The sequence below is a fragment of the Nycticebus coucang genome, chromosome 1 (assembly GCF_027406575.1).
Source record: "Nycticebus coucang isolate mNycCou1 chromosome 1, mNycCou1.pri, whole genome shotgun sequence".
Classification (NCBI taxonomy): Eukaryota; Metazoa; Chordata; class Mammalia; order Primates; family Lorisidae; genus Nycticebus; species Nycticebus coucang.
Window position 1 is genome coordinate 14,875,279 of NC_069780.1, and position 22,221 is coordinate 14,897,499.

Sequence of the window (22,221 nt, forward strand, 5' to 3'; positions counted from 1 at the left end):
TAAGGGGAAAAGCTTTCAATTTTACTCCATTCAGTAAAATATTGGCTGTGGGTTTGTCATAGATAGCTTCAATCAGTTTAAGAAATGTGCCACCTATGCCTATACTCTTCAGTGTTCTAATTAGAAAAGGATGCTGGATTTTATCAAATGCTTTTTCTGCATCTATTGAGAGGATCATGTGATCTTTATTTTTGCCTCTGTTAATATGGTGGATAACGTTTATAGACTTGCGTATGTTAAACCAGCCTTGCATCCCTGGGATGAAGCCTACTTGATCATGATGAATGACTTTTTTGATGATAAGCTATAATCTATTGGCTAGGATTTTGTTGAGAATTTTTGCATCTATGTTCATGAGTGAGATTGGTCTGAAATTCCCTTTTTTGTTTGGGTCTTTTCCTGGTTTTGGTATCAGGGTGATGTTTGCTTCATAGAATGTGTTGGGGAAGATTCCTTCTTCCTCAATTTTTTGGAATAATTTCTGCAGTACAGGAATAAGCTCTTCCTTGAAGTTTTGATAGAATTCTGGAGTGAAGCCATCTGGACCAGGGCATTTTTTGGTTGGAAGCTTTTTTATTGTTTCTTTGATCTCAGTGCTTGAAATTGGTCTGTTCAGGAGCTCTATTTCTTCCTGGCTGAGTCTAGGGAGAGGGTATGATTCCCAATATTGATCCATTTCTTTCACATTGTCAAATTTCTGGGCATAGAGTTTCTGGTAGTATTCAGAGATGATCTCTTGTATCTCTGTGGGATCAGTTGTTATTTCCCCTTTATCATTTCTGATTGAGGTTACTAGAGATTTTACTTTTCTATTCCTCGTTAGTCTGGCCAATGGTTTATCTATTTTATTTATTTTTTCAAAAAACCAACTCCTTGTTTCATTAATTTTCCGAATGATTCTTTTGTTTTCAATTTCATTGATCTCTGATTTGATTTTGGATATTTCTTTTCTTCTACTGAGTTTAGGCTTAGATTGTTCTTCTTTTTCCAATTCCATAAGATCTCTTGTGAGATTGTTGATGTGCTCTCTTTCTGTTTTTCGAATGTAGGCATCTAAAGCGATGAATTTTCCTCTCAAATCTGCTTTTGCAGTATCCCACAGGTTTTAGTAGCTTGTGTCTTCAATGTTGTTATGCTCAAGGAAGTTAATGATTTCCTGTTTTATTTCTTCCTTCACCCATCTGTTATTCAACAGAAGATTGTTTAGTTTCCATGCCTTTGGGTGGGGTCGAGCATTTTTGTTAGAGTTGAGTTCCACCTTTAGTGCCTTATGGTCTGAGAAGATACAAGGTAAAATTTCAATTCTTTTGATTCTGTTGATATTTGTTTTGTGTCCCAGGATATGATCAATTTTGGAGAATGTTCCATGGGGTGATGAGAAGAATGTATATTCTTTATCTTTGGGATGGAGTGTTCTATATGCGTCTATCAAGCACAGTTGTTCTAGGGTCTCATTTAAGTCTCTTATATCCTTGTTTAATTTCTGTTTAGAGGATCTGTCCAGCTCTGTAAGAGGAGTGTTAAGGTCCCCTGTTATGATGGTATTATCAGATATCATATTGCTCAGACTGATTAAGGTCTGTTTCAAGAATCTGGGAGCATTTAAATTGGGTGCATAGATATTTAGAATTGAAATGTCTTCTTGTTGTATTTTTCCCTTGACCAATATAAAGTGACCATCTTTGTCTTTTTTGATTTTAGTTGCTTTAAATCCACATGTATCTGAAAATAAGATTGCAACTCCTCTTTTCTTCTGAATTCCATTTGCCTGAAAAATTGTCTTCCAACCCTTGACTTGGAGCTTTAATTTGTCTTTTGAAGCCAGGTGTGTTTCTTGCAGACAGCAAATGGATGGCTTGTGTTTTTTAATCCAGTCAACCAATCTATGTCTCTTCTGTGGGGAATTCAAGCCATTAACATTTATTGAGATAATTGATAAGTGTGGTAGTATTCTATTCATCTTATTTTGTGAGAGTCCATTGCTTAGTTTTATCTTTTGCATCAGTGTGGAGGTTTGGTTCTGTCCTTTAGTTTCTGAGTTCTTACTTTGCTGCTGATCCATTGTGGTGGTCAGTGTGCAGAACAGGTTGAAGTATTTCCTGTAGAGCTGGTCTTGTTTTGGCGAATTTCCTCAATGTTTGTATATCCGTAAATGATTTGATTTCTCCATCAATTTTGAAGCTTAGCTTAGCAGGGTACAGAATTCTGGGCTGGAAATTGTTCTGTTTAAGTAGATTAAAGGTAGCTGACCATTGTCTTCTTGCTTGGAAAGTTTCATTAGAGAAGTCTGCGGTCATTCTGATGAATTTGCCCCTGTAGGTCAACTGGCGCTTACTCCTGGCAGCTTGCAGAATCTTTTCTTTTGTCTTGACTTTGGACAGGTTCATCACAATGTGTCTTGGAGAAGCTCGGTTAGAGTTGAGGCGACCTGGGGTCCGATATCCCTCTGAAAGCAGTGTGTCAGAATCTTTGGTGATGTTTGGGAAATTTTCTTTTATAATATTCTCTAGTATGACTGCCATTCCTCTGGGGCATTCTTCTTCCCCTTCTGGAATTCCTATAACTCGTATGTTGGAACGCTTCATAAAGTCCCATAATTCTGACAGGGAACGTTCTGGTTTCTCTCTCTTCTTTTCTGCCTCTTTTACTATCTGAGTTATCTCAAAAACTTTGTCTTCTACCTCTGAAATTCTTTCTTCTGCATGGTCTAACCTGTTGCTGATATTTTCCATTGCAGCTTTAAGTTCCCTGATTGACTGTTTCATTTCCTTCACCTCTGCTATATCCTTTTTATATTCTTCATATCGTTCATCTCTGATTTGATTCTGTTTTTGGATTTCCTTTTGGTTACTTTCCACTTTATTAGCAGTTTCCTTCATTGTTTCCATCATTTCTTTCATTGTTTTCAACATTTGTATTCTAAATTCCCTTTCTGTCATTCCTAACATTTCTGTATAGGTGGAATCCTCTGCAGTAGCTACCTCATGGTCCCTTGGCGAGGTTGTTCTGGAGTGGTTCTTCATGTTGCCTGGAGTTTTCTGCTGATTCTTCCTCATGAGTGATTTCTTTTATCTGTTTCCTTGCCCTAATTTTCCTTTCACTTCCTCTTGCTCTTTAAGTTCTCGTGCCTGTGGACTAAGGGTTACAGGACCAGAAGGGTGAGAAGGTTGAGGCGCAAAAAACGGATGAAAGAAAGGAGGACCGAGTGATAAGAAAAAAAAAGAAAAATAGAGAAAGGAGAGGGGTGGGTAAAAGGAATATTGACAAAAAGAAGAGAGGCACAGAAAGAGGGAGACAGAGCAATATAGGTGTACAGTAGGGTACTTTGATACAACCTTAAAAAAAAAAACCGCCTTTTGGGGGTGCCCACTTGGGTGGTTCCCTTGAGGTCAGCAGCTCTTTGCTAACCTGATCAGACACAGTACCCCACCTCCACCAAGTAGAGAGGAAAGACAAAAATGCTATAAATCAAAACAAAACAAGCAAACAGAAAACTTTGCGGTATAAAATTGGCTGGAAAAACCAAATAATAGCGGTAGAAACACTAACAAAAATGAAGTTCTAATTATTGAAATAGGCAGCAATGGGAAATTATAATTAAACTAGAAAAATTGAGAAAGAAAAAGGATCTGTATGGAAAAGGTTGAACTTAAAAAACAAAACAACAATCCCCAACATCAAAATAAACAAAAAAAACAACCAAACCAAAAAAAAAAAAAAAAGACACAACCAAAAACAAAGCAGTATGTATATGTTATTGAATATTGTCTGGGCAACACGTGGTCTTCTGGGGTATGAGATGTTAATCACAGTTCTGATACGACTGGAGGCTGCTAGTTTCTCAAACCCCAGCAGGTAGACACCCTAAATCTCTCTTCAGCCCACTTAAAAGGCACTTTGAACTTGTTCACTTACTGAGCAGAAGCTTTCTCAGGGAAGTGCTTGTCGCTGGAATCACTGCTGAAGTGGTTATCCACTTACCCTGTGTGTCAAAACTGGTCTCTCTCTGCCCCCGAGGGTTAGGGCTGCAAGGCGGCTCAGACCTCGCCCTTAGGCTACTTGGTCGCTGGGTTACCAGTTCCCACCCAGTTCTAGCTCTGCGACCCTGAGGGCGGAGCTTGCCGGGGCAGATCGCTCACAATGTCTGCCTGTGACCCAGAGCCAAACACTATTAGCTCCGTCTGGCTCAGCGGCTCAGACTGGGGCCCTAGACAACGGCCAAAGTTCTCCGCACTCCCACTCAGGCTCTCCCCAAGGCAGTTCAGCTGAGTGCCAAGTCCAAAGACACGAAAACAGTTCACAGGTAAGGCCTTTCTGGTTTGCAGTCTCGCTGCTACTGAACTTACAGTTGCAGGCGGGTTTAGACGGATTGAACACACGCGACCACTTGCCGGTTTTCCACTGTTTTAGTCCTCCTCTTGGGGTCCAGAAGTCTCTCGCTGACTCCCTGTATCCTCTCAGGGCTGATGATAGGCAGATCCCACCAGCCAGAGTTGCCTGGAGTCCTATATCCCCAGACTCACGGTGCCCAGATGCAAGGAAGCTGTTACTCGGCTGCCATCTCGGCTGCCATCTTGCTCTGCCTCCCGAGCCAGAATCTTCTTTTTTATTTTTTATTTTTGAGACAGAGTCTCACTATGTTGCCTTGGTAGAGTGCTGTGGCGTCACAGCTCACAGCAACTTTAAACTCTTGGGCTTAAGCCGATTCGCTGATTTTTAAACTTGTGCCTGCAGTCTTTTGCTGTAGGATAGATTAATGTGTGACATATCCAGGGTAGCTTCAGATCCCTGACTAGAAATAGCTTAAGAAACAATTATCCAATATGCCTCAGAGTCCTATATAAGTGAGTACAAGAAAGGATTATCATAAAACCCTTTAATGCCACAAATGTTTTTAATCCTTATGTTGACAGTTCAAGAGACTCTCGAGTGACCTTATTGTCACATCTCTCATCTGATGCAATCCTTAAGGGATATTTTTTGTGTAGAACCCTCAGGACCCCCTATGATCATGACGCCTGCCAGCAGACAGTGATGGGACCCTCAAACTGGACACATCAAACACAAGCAAATTATTTATTTTTCCCAGGGAAAACATTTCAAATCCCATTTGAATCATTAAAACAGACAGCCCAATAAATAAATTAATAATTAAAAAAAAGAAAAAACAAACAGAGAGCCAGACTTTCAGGTACCCAGGCTCATTATTATTTATTCATTAATATATAATTATACAATTTTAATAAACTATATAAAAATTCAAACAATACAGAAAGGTATAGAAGTGTTAAGAAGAAAGTGTAAAGAATAAAAAAGAACATACTTAAATTTTACCGTCAGCAAAAATCAAGAATTGATAACATCATTTTAAACATCAGTCTATGCACATACATAGATAAATTTTTAAAAAGTGATTTTAGAAAAATAAATGTATTACACTGTATGCTTAACTTATAAATATTAAATTTAATTATAATTAAATTTAATAGCAATAAAATCTACTGAAACTTAAAGGAATTGCTGAATAATTTGAAGCAAAAATCAAGATAAATGTTTCTCTTCCACAAGAGAGACTGTTTGGGTCTTTAAGTGTCTAAAGCTAAAGAAAAATATGAAGTTTAGAGCACTCACTTATTTGTTTGTTTATATTTAATTACATATTTTCTACTTTAGACAGTGCCACAAAGGGTCAAAAAATAAATCGTCAGATTTATACCTTCTCCTACTTTCTTGCTTAGGCTTATATATACCTTCCCTTTTCTACTTGAATCCCTTATGATTGGAAAAAAAAAAAAAAACTTTAGTGAATGAGGGAGCAGAGAGAGGGGAGTGAGGAGGGAGATGGGTGTGCTCCCATTTAGTGGCACAATGTTAGGGTATATGGCACACCTCTCAGAGGCAGGACACAATTATAAGAAGGACTATACCTAATAAATGCAAACATTAAAACCTAACTCTCTGTATCCTCAAATTAACCCGAAACAATACAAATAAATAAATAAATAAATGAATAAATAAATAAAAGTAAATAAAAGTATTTGTAGTTTTGTGCCTTTCTCTAAATATATCTGAGAATAAGGAGTTGCCAACTTTGTAACAAATTTTTATGTCAAAATTCTCAGAAACCCATTTCAATTTTGAAAACTGTACACTTTCTTTTCTTGGTACATGATGATCCCATTCAATCTAAAGGTTCAATTTTTAATTTGGTAATCTTCCTATTCTATTGGTTATGGTTTCTGTACTACCAACATATTATATATCAGACCACTTTATCTCTCTGATCTATTGTTCTCATAATAATAATAATTATGGTGTTTTTTTGGAGACACGGTCTTGCTGTGTTGCTGGGGCTAGAATACAGTGGCATCATCATAGCTCACTGCAACCTCAAACTCCTGTGCTCAAGTGATCCTCCTGCATTAACTTCTCAAGTTGCTGGGACTACAGGTGTGTGCCTGGCTAATTTTTTCTATTTTTTTTGTAGAGAGAGGGTCTTGCTGTGCTTAGGCTGGTCTTGAAGTACAGACCTCCAGCAGTCCTCCCAAAGCACGAAGATTACAGGTATGAGTCAGTGTGCCTGGCCTAATTATTATTTTAATTTATGCAACATTTTTATGTTTAGTGTTTTTTAATTTTACTATGCTTAGTTGTTTTATTCCTAGCTTTTTTTTACCATATCTTTTTATAACTTGCCATCTTAAAAGAGATATTGCACTGTTTGGATTTTTAAAAATTACAGTGAATGATTTGTCTAAACTCTTCATCTTCATATGGGGTTTTCCCCTCTCTCTCTCTCTCTCACAGTCATTTTTGAAATCTTATGCATAAGTCCTAAAATGATTCCTTTCTTTCACCACTCATTTTTGATGAGACAGGATATTTGCTGAAAATCATAATGAGGAAGGTGTGGAGGAAAGCATTGCTGCAGACTCGTGCATTTAGAACTGAGGCTTTTGTGTGGTGCTTTTGGCCAAAAGAATTTGGTTGTTTCTCTACTGTGGGGCTCTGTCTCCTTGGTGCCATTTAGCATGTCCTGTTACCCACCTAGTAGACCCTCAAATCATTTTAGAAATGAATATTTTTTGGAACTGGTAAAGCTAAAGGAGATGGAACTTTACATAAGTTACTCATAACTTTTCATTTCAAACATATCCACAATCACACAATAATTGTATTACAGTTCACAGGAGGGTTGAAGGGAAGAAACAGTGGCAGGTAGATGACGGTTCAGCCTGTTTACTAATTGCCCTAATATTTATAAATGCATGTTAATCCGAATGGTTGTGCATAAACTGACTGCAAAGTGGTTTTAGTTCAGATGTCTCTTCCTCCTTTGCAGAGTTTGATTTCTAGCCACAGGCAGCTTAGTGAAGTCACACATCTGAGACCCCAGTGCCTAGCAATGTGTTGCTCTTAATTCTCAGAACACCCGACATTCCCAAAGCTGGAAAGGTCAACAGATAATGTTCACTTTAGATTCAGTGTTATCAAGTTCATCTGGAGCTTGATTGACATCTTGCCAGGAGTGAGACAAAGCCTGGCAGCCCAGAGGGAAAGGCCCGGGTCACCTGTCTATGGCTCTGGAGAGAAAGTTTCTCCTAAATGGGCAAATGCCCCTGTGTTGTTATGACAATCAAAACTCCCTTTAAAAGCAAGGTGTTTGAAAAGGGTACATTCCTCTGTTTTGTTTTTCGTTTCCACAATTACTAATTAAATTTAGGGAAAATGTCATTAGAGAAGCAGAATGTTATGGCCTGAAAAGCTGTAGACTTCTAGGACTCTAGGAAGCTCTTGCTGACAGTTTTGTAAGAAAGAAATTCTTGTTTATTTCCTGTTAATAAAAGAAATGTATGTTTATTGTGGAAAATTTTATCAATACCAGAAAGTATAAGGAAGAAAATAACATTTATCCATTATCTCATTTTTTAGAAATAAATGCTTTAACATTTGGTATGTTTCTGCTCAGCCTGTTTCCATGTAGAAATCAGACAGCACAATTCTCAACTCTGTGTCTCTCCAGATTATATGTTCATAGGACACATAATTTTTAATCATTGAGTAATAATCTGAACAAATGGGCATATCATAATTTATTTGACTCCCCTGTTGTTGGAATTTATATCGCCTCTACTTTTTTTGTTTTACTATTATAAATAACACTGCAATAAAAAATTCTGGGGCATAAATATTTGCCTGAACTTTGTACTTTTTTTCCTCAAGAAAGATTTCTGACATCCTGGCTCCGGGAATACACACTTTTTAAGCCATTCTGGTAAATGTTTATGATTCAGCTTTGACACACATTCATTTCCACTTTTTACCTGGTCCTTATAATTCAGCATTCGTTATTAGATTTGTGTGTTATATGTAATTATTTAATGAATAGTCTTTTTTACAGTCACATAAAATTGACTCAATCCAATTGATTCTTTAAGTTCCAATTTGTAGAATACGGATGTGTCTTTTCTCAGTACTTTTTAAATCATTTTGAATTCACAGGTATTTGAGTTATCACAGACCTCTACTTCTGACTTCCAGCAACCCCTTCCTTTTCAATATTATCACACAAATTGTGCAAAAATAGTCCTTGTGCCTTATATGTATTCTACTCTGCATATCAGGCAGTTTATTTGCACTCTTAGATATGTTTGTGTGTGGTGTGCACATGTGGGCATGTATGACTAGCCAGTGTTTGTCAAACTGTTTTTTATGAAGGATTGGTTCTGTGAGGGGTTAAAGCCTGTGTGCCTGTGCTCAGGTACAAAAATGGAGCTTGTGCCTCACCTCACTCCTCACCCATCGCTGACACTAGCCTCCAACGAGCATGGGCGAATTGTAAGGAAGCAGGCCAGTTCTCTGGTTCAGCACCTGCAGGAATCTCCCGTGGAGCTGGGAACCTGAACTACTGCTCTTTCCAGCGGTCAGTCTTTTTCAGACGGGACGCTCTCTGACTCATCCTGCGTGCATAGATCTGTGGTGCAGAGTGGGATGTTTGAAGGCTGCTTTATAACTCTTCAGGCCTCAGAGGGGAAAGTGGCCTGCTGAATTAATCAGATCAAATCTCCAGAGCCTGGGGGTTCAACCTGAGATGGACAGACAGTGTGTCTTGTTCATGTTCCTTTTTCACACATTCACTTGCAGAGAACCTGTCATTCCTCCTAAAGAAAAACAGACATTAATCGGTGATTTCACAATTTCATCTTTCCATGTAGTAGAAGGGGTTTCTGCATCCTAAGCAGACAGGAGAGAAGGTCAGGGGTGTTGGTGGCTGTTTAGAGGGCTGTTCCCTTACTTGGTAATATTTTTAATTCACTTTGGTTTTCTGGTCTGCTGCTTTTCTGTACACTTTGATATAAGCATGGCTATGTCTCTGCTATAGTAAAATTATCAGAAAAGATGGTTGTTAGCAGTATATGTTGCTTCGTTCCTAAGGAGACTGATCAGAGATATGTTTTTTGGTTATTTACAAAAGTCTTACATTGATGGCGGCTGCCACGGAATGAAAAGTATCATTATCAATTAAGAAAATCTATCACATACCTGTAATAGATGCATATTGCTTTATATTTTCTCAAAAAGACTATGCGTTAAATAATTACATATGACATTTATTACAAAAACTGCCATAAAATAAATCATGCCTTTGTTTTAACCAGAAACACTTCTTGCTTATTTACAATACATTTGTATTAGCAATAGAGTGTGAAAATTTGTTTATTTATTTTTTTTTTGCATTGTCAGATTAGGTTATAGGAAGTTCAGGCATTAGGAAACAATAAGGAGGTTACTAGATGAGTCAGGAAGAGGAAAACTATAATAGAGATGATAGAAAGTTCTTAGAGAAAAATTATATTATGCTCCATATTTTAGAAGGTTCTTCTCTTCACAAGGATGCAGTTTGCTTCCTTTTAACACTTACTCTTTGACCCGAGTTCTGCCTCATGAAGCTCTGCGGAATAGGTCTAATTCTTCTCCCAGTAACAGCCCTTCCTCTACTTGAGAACACCCATCATTATTCCCAAACATGGGAAGTATTTTCCATTTACATTGGTTAACAATATTTCTTTTAATATTATGTACATGTACTTATAAAATTTGTCATTTGTATTTATATGCAAGTTTAACACTTTATCTTATTAGACAAATTGTATCATTTTGGATAATTATTCTTGGAAATAGGTTTTAGTGCTCAGTAAAATCTTCCTTTTTTGCCTTTCTTCATAATTCGAAGTTAGAGGTATTCACATACGTTTCTACCAGTTTCCGTGAGTCAAGGTGAAGTTGCTGGAGTCAGGAATAGACAACAGACCTTTTACTACAGGCTCTTGTTTTTCTAATGACCCTCCAGAAACCAAAACCAGAATCTAGACCCCATTCCAGTCTTCGAATACTTTTTGGCTCACTGAAGTTCTTTTTTGGAAGTGGAAGACTGACTATACCCAACAGCGTGATTTTCTGCTTTGAATTTACTTGTTTTTTAGAAATGTCTGAATATTCAGCTTAAAGACAAATTTCAATGTTTCTTCACAAATATTTCTACAGATATAGACTGTTCAGTTTCTGAAGACTCATATAAAAACTACGGATTGTTTTGTGAAATCCAGCCTCATCAAATAGGCTCAGTTCTTCTCTCATCCACCCATTGTTACCATTTTATTGAACGAGACCCATTTGAAATTTTTCATTAGGCTGCAACTGACACTGATTTTTAGGACAGGTAGTAGTTAAAGAAAATCTTTCTTCCTAACAGTTCTTTGAAGTTAAATAATACATATAAGGCACAAGAACTGGTTTTTTTGCAAAATTTGCGTGATAATATTAAAAAGGAAGAGGTAATTTGAAGTCATAAGTAGAGGTTTGTGATAACTCAAACACCTGTGAATTTAAAATAAGAAAATTCTGAGAAGAGACACATCTATATTCTAAAAATTTGAACTTAAAGAATCAATTGTGGTTGTGTCAATTTTATGTGACTGTAATTATCATTGTAACCTTACAAGTTACCCTTATACAAAAAAAAAAAAATTGATAGGGCTGAATATGAATCCCAACTGAAAAATAAACACGTTTGTGCAAGTGTGTGGTGACCTTGTAGCATCAGTGGTGTTTTCCTCACCAACTCTTGGATATATGGTTTTGGTTGTAGCTAAATCTCCTCCCTCGTAGAAACTGTGGAGAGATGCGTCTAGATCTCTTGGCCCTGCTCTGATAATTTTGAGAATCCTGGGAAAGGCAGTGCTGAAAAGAGGTTAGAAGGTTAGGCTTGTGGACCATGGAGCCAGACTCCTTGGATTTAAAACCTGGATCAGTTACTTATTAGCTGTAAGTCTTTGGACAACTAATTTAGCCTCACATTTACCCATAAAATGACTAATAATAGTCCTCTCATGAGGTTTTTTTTTTTTTTTTTTTTTTTTGTAGAGACAGAGTCTCACTTTATGGCCCTCGGTAGAGTGCCGTGGCCTCACCCAGCTCACAGCAACCTCCAACTCCTGGGCTTAAGCGATTCTCTTGCCTCAGCCCCCCAAGTAGCTGGGACTACAGGCGCCCGCCACAACGCCTGGCTATTTTTTTGGTTGCAGTTTGGCCGGGGCCGGGTTTGAACCCGCCACCCTGGGTATATGGGACCGGCGCCCTAGCAACTGAGCCACAGGCGCTGCCCCTCTCATGAGGTTTTGCTAAGAGGAATAGAAGAATTAATATTTGTAATTCACTCAGAGTGTTGCCTAGAGTTGGTGCTATCGAAGCCTTTGTTAAAGTGAGAGAATCATGAGAATCTTTTCTGTCTGAAGAGCCTGTAGTGTGATGTCCTGAAGGTTCCATATACAATTAAAAGGCCTTTTCTGCTAGTTTTGTATATAAATGGCTAGGTATAATGTTGGACTGTAGCTTAGCTCTCTACCAGGTTATGTTCCCCAGGACAGAGTCATTCTCTAGTTGTCACCGTACACACAGGAAGAAGCTGGCATGAGGATTCAGCACACTGTGCTCAAGCTTTGCATCTGGCCTAGAGACACCAGTCTCTGTGTTTGAAAATTAGATAATTCAATGCCTATTGAGTACCTGAGTAGGAGAGTTAGCAGTGTTAATACTCAGCTTGATTATTTTTTAACTGATTTTTTGACCAAATTGACTTGGTTGTTTGGGTACTAAGTAGATTTACGAAATTCTGAAATCATATCCTGCCTTGAACTTCCAGAGTAATGATTTCTACTACAGGGTTTTGAAATTTATAATTATGTTAGTCAATAAAATTATAAACATAACCTGTCAGTAAGATCTAGTTAGAATCTAGGGGCAGATGTGGGCTGCAAATCTGAGACATAGTCTAAGTGATTGGTGACCTTGTGAGCTTAGCCTTTTTTACATGATATATTGTCTTTACATCATATTGACTGTCTCTCAAAAACCAGCACTTGGAAGAGTTTTTCAATGGTGGTGATGACCCAACCTTCTCTTTCACTGCTTTGCAAGTAAGGATTGTTTTTTACTCCTCAGGAGAATTAAATGGCCCCATGAGGAATTAAGCATATTTTATCAGAACAGCACACTCAAGAGGAATGAACAAGGTCAGACAGGAAGAAACAAAAGAAAAAAAAAGAAAAGAAAAAGAAATAAATGAACATAACCAAGAGAACTTCACCATCACTGAAAACAACAAACACAAACCGAAGACCAGTAACATCCAGCAGACTTTTGCTGTGTTCCTGCTATTCGTAATGTTCACTCAGGGAATGGGAAATGTAATACTTAGGAAACAAACTAACAGGGATTAATAGAATATTGTTCTGGCCTTGGGAATATTATTTTCTACTGCAGTCAGGGAGGCTGGCATACAGATGAACAGCATCTTTGTGATGCACACTGCAAAAAGGGCTCTCTGCTGGGTACCATGAGAACATAGCAGCGTGTCCAGGTGTCATGGGGAGACAGTGTTGGAGCCAGGCCTGTGACCCACGTAAGGAGTAGAGGAAAGAGGGAAGGGGATGTACAAATGAGAGAGGGGCAAAGAACACTGACAATTTGTGAAATGAGGACTGGTCCAGTTTTTAGGGCAAGTGGGGACAGAACGTTAATGGAAAACGCATATGTCAGGTAGGATGGCGTGAGTGTGTAAATGGCCATGTTTAGCTGCATCAAGGGATTTGGAACTTAAGCACATTATCCACTAGGCAATAGGAAGGCCACAGAAGCATATTATCACATAAAAGGATTCATGTTTTAGGAAGAAAACTCTGAATGTAGAGAAATACGTTGTATTTTCCCTATAATGTCTCTCTAGCATTTAAGGTATCCATGCTTGTGAAATATTTTTCATATTTAAAATGCCAGAAAGAATGATAGAATGTTTTCTGTACAATGTATTTTAAAAAGATCACTTAAGATCATTTTTAACACATTTGCAAATATTGATTTTTTTTCTCTTCTCGATACTAAGAGAAATGATTTTACCAAATTATGTTAAATAAGTTCAGATACATTCAAGGAAATTATTTACTTTTTTTTTTTACTTTAAAACATTAATTTTTTCCCTAGAAGGAGAAAGTCCTGCTTATATACATTTGTCAAGTATTTTAGAACTGTAACACCAGAGAGATGATGATTCATCTCCTTCCTACTGACTATTGTACCATAATCCTGACACTTCTGCTTGTAGTATTTGATTCCAGCAAGCAGTGGTCAGTGAGAATCACATAAACATTTTTGCCATGGTGCAGTTATAAGTTTCAGTTCGTTTCAGGAATAGAGAGTCAGACTTGGAATGTTTCTATCTTGTCTCCATTTTTCACATTTTAACTGTGTCAAATCACTTTCCTGCATTGTATCCTAAGTGGTTCTTTGTCCATTACTGTGTAGTAGACCAGGTGGCTACGTCTCAGTTACAATCTGATCTCTGGTCTCTCATTTGATAATGCCTGTGTCCTAATTTTAAAACAGTTCCAATGCAGTCTAGAAGCTGCTGACCCTTTCAGCAGACATCATTCAATTATCTAGAGCTTATAGACACATAGAGCAAAGATTTAAAGGAACTATCTTTCAGGAGTTAATAGAGCCTTGAGCAGATACTTCAATGAATTATAGACTATTGGGGTATCACACTGAAGGTTAAGCAAATATCTAATTTTTTGGATGCAGAATATGAGTTGGAAAAATGCAAAAGAAAAGATAATTCGTGAATTACTTTTTCACTCCAATTTTTTCATCAACTTTTTCAAGGTGTTACATGCAGGGTGAAACTCAGTCACTTTAAAATCATAGCTGGCTGGGTTTAAAATGCGTAAATTTGTGTAACTATCACCACAATTGACATAGAAAACATTTATATCACTCTAAAGCTTTCTCTCATGTTCCTTTTCCATCACACTTCTACCTTTTGCTCTAGGCAACTGGTGATAACTAATCACTATAAATTATATTTGCCTTTTCCAGAATTCTCTTTAGCTGGAACCAGAGAATGCTTATGCATTTGTGTCTAGCTTTTTTATTCAGCATAACATTTTTGAGATTCATCCCTATTGTATGAATAAATAGTTTGTCCCTACTTATTGTTCGGTAATATTCCACTTTATGTACATAACAAACATTTGTTACCCATTTACCTATTTATGGATATTTAGGTTATTTCAAGTTCACTATTACAAATAAAGCTGCTATGAGGATGTGTATGTGAGTCTGTCTGAAAACATGGCTTCATTTTTTTTGGGCGAATACTGATAATATTTTCAAATGCTTCTTGGTCATTCATGTTTGCCCATTTTTCAATATTATTTTTTCCTCCTAATATAATGAATTACATCAATTAATTTTCCAATGTTAACTCAAACTGAGATTTTTGGAATTAACTATTTATTCATGATTTTATTCTTTCTATGATTATAATTTTATTTGTATATATTTTGAAAAGTTATATATGTTCTTGAGACTTAATAATCTGAAATTTTATTTTTGCATAATGTCTTTTTCTGGTTTTGTTAATTTATTAATGCTGGCTTTTGAGTTTGGAGTACCATTTAATCGATGCCTAGTTGAGACCTTCCATTCAGGCATATTCCTTCTGGAATTTCTGCTGACTGCCTGGTGTTCAATGAGGACGCTACTGTTTGATTAGTCAAAACTCGAATGTCTCCCACTCGATGGAAATTTTTGTTAAAATTTTAGCTCCGAGTTTGTTTGTGCAGACTGGTGGAGTACTACCCTATGCATCAGGGCTTTGTATTGAGCAAAAGAGGAAAGAGGTCTCTATGTGTATTCCTAGAGCTCATTCTCTCTGTAGTGGGTTCCTCTCTACGACTTTGCTCTTCAAATCCCAGCCACTGCGCTCAGCTCTGTCTTCTTAGCTCAGTGAGATGTCTGTGCTGTCCTTTGAGTTCCCTTTCTTGTACCGTGGCCTGGATGGTGCCTTGAGTAGAAAGTTGGGAAGACAGTAGGGACCACTTCATTTACTTTCTTTTTCCCAGGCACCAGCATCCTATGCTACCTGGGGTCTAATGTCTGGACACAGTATTAAAATGTATTTTGTTGAGTTTTCTGGTTTGTTTGCTGTGAGAGGCGAGTCCATTTTACTTTGCCGTGGTCATAGGTAGAATTCCAGTGTCCTACTTTTTGTTGTTTTTTAAAACCAATTGAGTTAAGCACAGTGTCTGAACCTGCACTCTTGGGATGGAATGAATGAAACACTGCATAAATGAATAAAGCTCTGGGTATTTTTTTCTAACTGAGGGGCAGTATGTGCCAACTTATTTGAAAGGAGCAATAAATAGACATCTATTCATCATTTGGACAGTCACAGAATCCATAACTAGTTTAGTCAAAAGACAATGCTAGAAACATGGCTGGGATCTGTTAAGAACTGGCTATTTATTTACCTAAAAATCCAAATATCATGTTCAAAATGAAAAAAGTGTTTTTATACTTTATATATTTAGTTAGGCTTATTTAACCACTGTTTCTTCTACCATCAGAAATAGTACATGAATAAAATCCAGAAAAACACACATTTATTTGGATCTATACAGCAAAATTTTGTGTAATTTTAACAGTAGACCTAAATTAGGAATGGAGGGGAGAACGAAGGCCACCAGGACCTTAGAAGGAATGACACCATTTTATTTTATGGGCTCGAGATGTCAAAATTTAAATCCATTCAATTAAATATTATGAAGTTGATACTGATGACCAATATCATGAGGATATATATTTCACAACCATGTTGTTGAATAATGATGAGAATTCATAATATTCTCCCACACTATTTTTGTTTATTCCTTCCCATGACTATAACATGCAATTATGGAATAATTGCTCAAAGTTAGAGTTTAGCCTGTAAGCATAAATTACTGAAATAGACTGATTTTTAGTGAATCAGTTGACTTTGATCAAGGGTTTCCCCTGCACTCTCTTCTAGTATTTTTATAGTTTCATGTCTTAAGTTTAAATCTTTAATCTGTTGACTTTGGGTCCCTAGTAAACAGAGTGTATCAGCTATGATTCATTTTGTGTATTGTGACACTGAAATATAATGGGAATATAGTTTGAAATTCTTTTTTTTTTTTGCGATCATGGGACACCATACAATGGTTTTATAGACCGTTTGATACATTTTCATCACACCAGTTAACATAGCCTTCCTGGCATTTTCTTAGTTATTGGGTTAAGACATTTACATTCTGCATTTACTAAGTTTCACATATACCCTTGTAAGATGCACCACAGGTGTAATCCCACCTATCACCCTCCCTCTGCCCACCTCTCCCCTCCCTCCCCTCCTTTTACCCTTTCCCCCTATTCTTAGGTTATAACTGGGTTATAGCTTTCATGTGAAAGCCATAAATTAGTTTCATAGTAGGGCTGAGTACATTGGATACTTTTTCTTCCATTCTTGAGATACTTTACTAAGAAGAATATGTTCCAGCTCCATCCATGTAAACATGAAAAAGGTAAAGTCTCCATCGTTCTTTAAGGCTGCATAATATTCCATGGTGTACATATACCACAATTTATTAATCCATTCGTGGATTGATGGGCACTTGGGCTTTTGCCATGACTTAGCAATTATGAATTGGGCTGCATAAACATTCTGGTACAAATATCTTTGTTATGGTGTGATTTTTGTTCTGGGTATATACCTAGTAGAGGAATTATAGAATTGAATGGCAGATCTATTTTTAGATCTCTAAGTGTTCTCCAAACATCATTCCAAAAGGAATGTATTAATTTGCATTCCCACCAGCAGTGTAGAAGTGTTCCCTTTTCTCCACATCCACGCTAACATCTCTGGTCTTGGGATTTTGGGATATGGGCTAATCTTACTGGAGTTAGATGATATCTCTAAGTACTTTTGATTTGCATTTCTCTGATGATTAAAGATGATGAGCATTTTTCCATATGTCTGTAGGCCATGTGCCTGTCTTCTTCAGAGAAGTTTCTCTTCAAGTCCCTTGCCCAGCCTGCGATGGGATCACTTGTTCTTTTCTTGCTTATACGTTTGAGTTCTTTGTGGATTCTGGTTATTAAACCTTTGTCGAAGACATAACCTGCAAATATCTTCTCCCTTTCTGAGGGCTGTTAGCTTGCTTTACTTACTGTGTTCTTGGCTGTGCAGAAGCTTTTTAGTTTGATCAGGTCCCAGTAGTGTATTTTTGAAGCTTCTTTGATTGCCTGGGGAGTCCTCCTCATAAAATACTCGCCCAGACCGATTTCTTCAAGGGTTTCCCTGCACTCTCTTCTAGTATTTTTTATAATTTCATGTCTTAAGTTTAAATCTTTTATCCAGTGAGAGTCTATCTTAGTTAATGGTGAAAAGTGTGGGTCCAGCTTCAGTCTTCTACAGGTTGCCAGCCAGTTCACCCAGCACCATTTGTTAAATAGGGAATGTTTTCCCCACTGAATGTTTTTAATTGGCTTGTCAAAGATCAAATAACGGTAAGTAGCTGGGTTCATCTCTTGGTTCTCTATTCTGTTGCAGACATCTACTTCTCTGTTTTTGTGCCAGTACCATGCTGTTTTGATCACTATCAATTTATAGTATAGTCTGAGGTCTGGTAGCATGATTCCTCCTGCTTTGTTTTTATTTCTGAGTAATGTCTTGGCTATTTGAGGTTTTTTCTAATTCCATATAAAACAAATTATTATTTCTTCAAGATCTTTAAAGTATGGCCGTGGAGCTTTAATAGGGATTGCATTAAAATTGTGTATTGCTTTGGGTAGTATGGACATTTTAACAATGTTGATTCTTCCCAGCCATGAGCATGTTATGTTTTTCCATTTGTTAACATTTTCAGCTATTTCTTTTCTTAGAGTTTCATAGTTCTCTTTATAGAGATCTTTCACGTCCTTTGTTAGATAAACTCCCAAATATTTCATCTTCTTTGGCACTACTGTAAAAGGAATAGAGTCCTTAACTGTTTTTTTCAGCTTGACTATTGTTGGTATATATAAAGGCTACTGATTTATGAATGTTGATTTTGTAACCTGAGACGCTGCTGTATTCCTTGATCATTTCTAAGAGTTTTTGTAGTAGAATCCCTGGTGTATTCCAGATACACAATCAATCACCTGCGAAGAGCGAATGTTTGATCTCTTCTGACCCTATATGGATACCCTTTATCTCCTTTTCTTCCCTACTTGCAATGGCTAATACTTCCATTACAATGTTAAAGAACAGTAAAGACAATGGGCAGCCTTGTCTGGTTCCTTATCTGAGTGGAAATGATTTCAATTTAACTCCAATCACTACGATATTGGCTGTGGGTTTGCTGTAGATGGCCTCTATCAGTTTAAGAAATGTCCCTTCTATACCAATTTTCTTAAGTGTTCTGATCATGAAGGGATGCTGTATAGTATCAAAAGCTTTTTCTGCATCAATTTAGAGAATCATATGATCTTTGGTTTTTAATTTTTTTATGTGCTGAATTATACTTATTGATTTATGGATATTATACCAGCCCTGAGACCCTGGAATAAAACCAACTTGGTCATGATGTATAATTTGTTTGATGTGTTGCTGGATTCAGTTTGTTAGGATCTTGTTGAATATTTTTGCATCTATAATCATTAGTGCTATGGGTCTTTAATTTTCTTTTCTTGTTGGGTCTTTTCCTGGTTTGGGGATCAGGGTGATGTTTGCTTCATAGAACGTGTTGGGTAGTCTTCTTTCTTTTTCTACATTTTGGAACAGGTTGAGTAATATAGGTACTAATTCCTCTTTAAAGGTTTGGTAGAATTCTGACGTGAAGCCATCTGGTCCTGGGCTTTTCTTTTACTGAGATTTTGTATGATTGATGCTATTTCGGAACTTGATATGGGCGTGTTCAACATTTCCACTTGATTCTGGCTAAGTCTTGGAAGGTGACATGCTTCCAAGTATTGGTCAATTTCCTTCAGATTTTCATATTTTTGAGCATAAAGTTTCTTGTAATATTCATTAAGGATTTTTTGAATTTCTGAGGAGTCTGTTGTTATTTCATATTTGTCATTTCTGATTGATGAGATTAGAGATTTTACTCTTTTTTTCCTAGTTAGGTTAGCCAAAGGTTTATCTATTTTATAGACCTTTTCAAAAAACCAACTTTTTGATTTTTTGATCTGTTGTATAATTCTTTTTGTTTTAAATTTCATTTAATTCTGCTCTAATTTTGGTTATTTCTTTTCTTCTACTGGGTTTGGGGTTGGAATGTTCTTCCTTTTCCAGTTGCTTGAGATCTCCCATTATGTTAACTTCCTCTCTTTCCGTTCTCTTGAGGAAGGCTTGCAGTGCTTTAAATTCCCTCTTAGGACTGCCTTTGCGGTATCCCAGACTTTCTGATAATTCATGTCTTCATTGTCGTTTTGTTCCAAAAATGAGGCAATTTCTTTCTGAATGTCATCTCTGACCCAGCTATCATTCAGCATAAGGTTATTTAACTTCCATGTTTTTGCATGAGTATACAGATTCCTGTTATTACTGAGTTCAACTTTTATTGCATGGTGGTCTGAGAAGATGCAAGGAATAATTTCTATTCCTTTAAATTTACTGAGGTTAGACTTGTGACCTAAGATGTGATCGATTTTGGAGTATGTTTCGTGGGCTGATGAGAAGTATGTGTATTCAGTTTTGTTGGGATGAAATGTTCTGTAGATGTCTGCTAAATCCAAATGTTGGATGGTTAGGTTTAAATCTAAAATTTCTTTGCTCAGCTTCTTATTGGAGGATCGATCCAACACTGCCAAAGGAGTGTTGAAATCTCCGACTGTAATGGAACTGGAGGAAATCAAGTTGCTCATGTCTGTTCGAGTTTCTTTTATAAATTGAGGTGCATTCTGGTTGGGTGCATAGATATTAATAATTGAAATCTAATTATATTGAATATTACCCCAAACTAATATGATGTGACCATTCTTATCTTTCCTTACTTTTGTTGTTTTAAAGCCTATTGTATCTGCAAATAAAATTGGAATACCTGCTTTTTTCTGATTACCATTTGCCTGAAATATGGATGACCATCCTTTCACCCTGAGTCTATTTTGTCTTTTAAGGTAAGATGTGAATCTTGTGTGCAGCAAATATCTGATCTGAGTTTTTGTATCCAGTCAGCTAACCTTTGCCTCTTTAGAGGACAGTTTAAGCCATGAACATTAATGGAGAATATTGATAAGTCTGGTAAAATTTTGGGTATCAAGTTTTTCGAAAGTCCAGTGGACATTTTTAATGCTTTAGCCACTGTGGAAGTTGGAGTTTGATCAAAAGTTTCTGATTGAGTTTCCTTTTGTGGTAGAGGATTGGGCTGGTCATTATAGAGGATAGGTCTGAGAATATCCTGAAGAGCTGGTTTGGTTATGGCAAATTTCTTCAACATATGAATGTCATTAAAGTATTTAATTTCTCCATCATAATTGAAACTCATTTTAGCTGGATATAGGATCTGGGGTTGAATGTTATTTTGCTTTAGGAGATTAAAAGTCAATGACAATCGTCTTCTGGCTTGAAATGTTTCAGCAGAGACATCTGCAGTCATTCTAATATTCTTCCCTTTGTAGGTAATGGATTTCTTATGTATGGCTGCTTTGAGAATTTTCTCCTTCATATTACCTTTAGTGAAGTTAATTATTATATGCCTGGGGGATGTCCTACTGGGATTGAGTTGTGCTGGTATTATGAAACTGTCTGCTATCTGAATTTCAGAATCTCTTGGCATTTCTGGAAAATTCTCTTTCATAATTTCATGGAGAAGGGTCTCTGTGCCTTGTGAGGCCACTTCATCACTTTCAGGGATTCCAATGAGATGGATATTAATTAGCCTTCTTCGAATTACCCCTGAGCTCTCTGAGAGAATGTACGGATTTTTCTCTCCATTTCTCTTCATCTTTGAGAGTTTGGGAGCGTTCAAATGCTTTGTCTTTAATGTTAGAAATCCTTTCTTCTGCTTGCTTCACTCTGTTACTGAAGGATTCTACTGTATTTTTTATATCTTTGAGGACTGCAAATTCTTGGTTCAGTGCATCAAAATCTGTGGTGGTTTTGTCTTTAAATTCATTAAATTTTCAAGACTACTATTGAATTTCTCTTCAAATTTCTAACTCTGACTTTTGAATTGCTACTCGAATTTCTAATTCCAAATTTTTCTCCATTTTTTAATCATTTGCAATCCAAATTCTGAATTTAATTTCTGACATCTTGGCCAGCTGTTTATGAATGAGATCTTTGGTTACATCTGCCATATCTTTCCTTTGGTGCGTTGATCTATTCTGGTTATTCATGTTACCAGAGTTTTTCCACTGATTCCGCCCCATGATGGTTTTATACCATTTGATTTTTCCCCTGGAGCTTTGTTGAGGACCTGTACAGTGCTATGGCCTGAGATACTGGGGACCTGTTTGGTGTGGTGGGGCTAAGTGGTTCTGTCTTGTTTTCAGCTGGTCTCTGTCTGACCCTAGTGAAACAGTTACTCTGGGTTGAAGTCTCAGCTGTGGAGAAATACCAACAATTAAGTCACCCCGCCCCCCACAGGCAACAATTGGAAAAGGAAAATCACCCCTTCCTACAACCACACACCCAGGGCACCACCTGAATAGTCCTCAGGCGATTGGCTCATTTCAAAAGGTCCAAATCAATTGTTTCAGTCAGTCCCTGTCTCAGGTGGGAGAATTTAAAAGATCTCTGGCAACTGGATCTCAGGGGTCTGGTGACTACTCAGATATGGCTTGCTCCAGTGCTCCGTGGAGTCAGGAGGACCCACCCAG

The 22,221-nt window shown here is 37.2% G+C and overlaps 1 protein-coding gene across 1 annotated transcript in view; it reads left to right on the forward strand.

The window, feature by feature from the left end:
• Positions 1 to 6,549: 6,549 nt before the first annotated feature.
• The window catches only part of ARHGAP24 (Rho GTPase activating protein 24), a 668,175-nt gene continuing 652,503 nt past the window's right edge, over positions 6,550 to 22,221 (forward strand). The window contains exon 1 of the mRNA XM_053599789.1: positions 6,550 to 6,564. The gene's annotated coding sequence lies outside the window, so the exon portion shown is untranslated. The remainder of the gene's footprint in view (positions 6,565 to 22,221) is intronic.